The sequence below is a fragment of the Mus caroli genome, unplaced genomic scaffold (assembly GCF_978045245.1).
Source record: "Mus caroli unplaced genomic scaffold, Mus_caroli_1 scaffold_4, whole genome shotgun sequence".
NCBI classification, from domain to species: Eukaryota; Metazoa; Chordata; class Mammalia; order Rodentia; family Muridae; genus Mus; species Mus caroli.
The window spans coordinates 76630716-76633792 of NW_028227259.1; the positions used below are offsets into that span (position 1 = coordinate 76630716).

A 3077-nucleotide genomic window follows, 5' to 3' on the forward strand; every position below is an offset into this window, starting at 1 on the left:
GAACGCAGGCACGTGGCTCTTTAAACATTTTTAGTTTTAATATAAGTTTGGAAATTTAATTTCTTCAAATTTTTTAAAAAATAATTTTATTATTATTATTTTTAAAAACCTTGCCAATAAAATCATCTCAGACCGTGGAAATTCTCATTAAAATAAGTTAAGTATATATCCAGGCCCGGTGGTGAAAGTTTGTCGTCTCTTCTACTCAGGAAGCTGAGGCAGAAGGACGGAAAGTTCCAGTCTTGCCTGGGAAATTTAGTGAGACCTAGTTTCAAAGTAAAAAAAGGGTTTGCAATCCGAGACGCCAGACTCTACTTTCAACCCAGGACCATTAAAAAACGAGACAAAAGAATAGCCTAGGTGGAGAGTGGCATGCATGCCAGCAATCCTAGCACGGAGCGCTGAGGATAACAAGTTTGACGCATACCCTGAGCTAGCTACACAGTAAGTTAGAAAGCAGTGTGGGCACCTAAGAGAGACGCTGACTCAAAATTAATGATAAGGGCTGAGGAGGTAGCTCTGTGGTAGAGCTCTGTTGAGAACTAACTGCCTCACATCTCGTACAACACTTCTCCTTGATATTACTCTCCAGGAACACAGAAAAAGGCAGCTCCTCTCAGGGTTAAGGAGGGGCCCTGGGAGTAAACTAGCTAAACAAGAAGGGATCTAAGTGAGAACACACCTAGCACCGTCATAGCTTCAGGAAAGGAAGGTTTCCACTGAGCACAGCAGCAACGCTTCCAACACCGCAGTGGGTGGAGAACCTGCTGCTGGAAGTCAACGGCCCCACCCTACCGGGTCCGAAACGTCCCGACGATTGGCTTCCCATACCAGCCACGCCTACAGTCTTTCTGACGATTGGCTGCTCTCCTTTTCCTGTTCTGCCCCCTCCAAGCGGCCCTCTGATTGGTTGCAGGTCTAGGGCCCAGCTCCGCCCCTCTCCCCGATGGCTGTATTAACGCAGCGCGCACAGGCTCGGTCTTTCCGTCCCGGCCTTGGTGGTGAGTGTCCTCGTGGGAGGGTGTCAGGATGTCCCCGTGTCCCCTCGAGCTTTGCCCGCCCCGAGCTCAGCTGCTCCCGGCGGCCAGAACGGAGGGGTAGAGCAGTTCTCGGCGGCCCGCGGGGCGGGCGGCAGTGCCCAGCCCGGGGCTGCGCGAGACACAAAATCCTCTGCGCCGTCCGACCCGGGCGTCCTGACCACCGCCCTTTCCCTCCGCAGGCCGATCCACCCGAGCCGGTCCCCACTGCCCAGCCGTGCTGCTGCCTCGGACACAAGCGCAGGTACGTCCCGGCATTGATAGGAGGTAGGCCCTGGCCACGTGGCCGAGAAGACTGAGGTTCCAGGCCTGTCTTTGTTGAGCTGCGCAGGTCCTCCCCAGTCGCCCTTTCCTGTGCCCTTTTAAGGTTGTCGCAGTACTTTAAGAGGCTAACACAGAAGGGTAAAGGAACTCTCCATAAAACCCAGAGAGGAAGACTACACCTCCTCTTTGGATCCTGTCTGGAGTCACAAATGAACCAAAACCTTCATTTAAAACTTAAGTGTGCGCATTTTAGGTTCTGGCGATTGCTAGGTAGTGACATAGGGCGTTAAAGAAAAAAAACATAGCCTACTTGGTTTAATTTGATTGGAAGGGAAAGTTCAGAAGACAAGAATACATTTGCTTTTCGAGAAGTGAGATATTAGGTCAGCCGAAAGGATATAGTTGAGTATGTTCCACTTATGTGAAACATTTTTATTCTTTCATAGGTTGAAAACTACAAGAAACTCGTGACTGAATGGCTCCAAGGTGAAGTACTCTTGCATGTAGTGACCAGGCTTGCCTGTATCCCACTTTAGGATTAGTGTCGAAGCTGAAATAGGTGAAGTCCATTTTACAAATAGTGGGGGCCATGTGAGTTTCCTTGAATGGCCTTGTAACTGATTACCCTGAAGGTAGTTTCCTAAAGTTTTTAATCAATGTACTAGGATCCTGCCCCACCCCTTCTGCATGTCCCACTGCCCTAGAATCAGATCTGCATGGCTATGACATGCTGGCCATTTTAAAGATGCAAAGATTTCATGCTAGATCATCAGAATGTATCTGGACTTCGTTAGGACAAGTTCTTTGCTAGCAATCGAGGTGTGTTAACCTGTATATTGTTGCCTATGAGTAATTTTCCATAATCTTAAATAAAGGCTTCCTGTGTCAATTCTATGGCGGTCTTTTTCTTTTTGTGAGTAGTCACTCGTTCTTATCACTGGGGTGGGGGTGGGGTCAGAACCACTTGGAGCAATCTGTCCTTCCCCCAGGATCAAACTCAGGCTGTCAGGCCTGGTGCCAGCCACTGCTAGCTGTAAGGTTATTTCTTAGCATTGTTTTTCCCTTTGGCCTTTCCAAGCTTCTGTATCGTGCCTATTGAATGAACCCACGATTTATATTCATCTATACCTTGTATATGTGATGCTAGGGATATAACTTGTCCTTAGGCTGCATGGCGCCTTTCCCTGGGCCTTTTAATTTTCAGAAGTGGTTTCATCTTAAAAGAAGCCAGCTTCAAGGATACAAAGTTGTGTGAGTATGCAGGGAGACAATGGAAACTGTTACAATTGTGTCTGAAATGTCAATTGTTTCTATTTACACAATAGCTTTAAAGTTTAAAAGGTCTCTGGCCAAAGTAGACAAAACTCTAGCACAGTTCGGCTATAACTATATTGGCTACATTGTACTGAGAGTGAGTACTCAGTAGCCACATATGGCCAGGGACAGCACAGTACAGGTTTCTGTTACTATAGGGTTGCTGGTAGCTATATAAGCTACTCTGAAAACATCTTGGTCTTTTTTTTTTTTTAAAGTGAGCAGCCTGTAGATGTGCCTCCATGATGACAAAGTCGGGGTGTGGGCAGAGGAAGCTGGAGGATGGGACGTTACCATCACACCCTGCTTTTTAATTGGGCCAGTGGGACATCAGTAAGATGAGCAGGAGTCTAAAACTACCTGGTGGCACCTGCACTAGCCAGAAAAAGGACACAGGCTGCATTTAATTGAAAGGTATAATGTAGAAAAATTCAAAACAGACTGGAGAGCTCGCTTGTCACT

At 47.3% G+C, this 3077-nt stretch overlaps 1 long non-coding RNA gene and 1 other non-coding gene across 2 annotated transcripts; both read left to right on the forward strand.

The window, feature by feature from the left end:
• Nucleotides 1-787: 787 nt before the first annotated feature.
• Nucleotides 788-2193, forward strand: LOC110295283 (uncharacterized). The gene is made up of 3 exons (XR_002378036.3): nt 788-1001; nt 1220-1281; nt 1748-2193. It is a non-coding gene; the product is annotated as an uncharacterized LOC110295283 (long non-coding RNA).
• On the forward strand, nt 1392-1512 carry LOC115031232 (small nucleolar RNA SNORA26). The gene has a single exon (XR_003836843.1). It is a non-coding gene; the product is annotated as a small nucleolar RNA SNORA26 (small nucleolar RNA).
• Nucleotides 2194-3077: the final 884 nt, after the last annotated feature.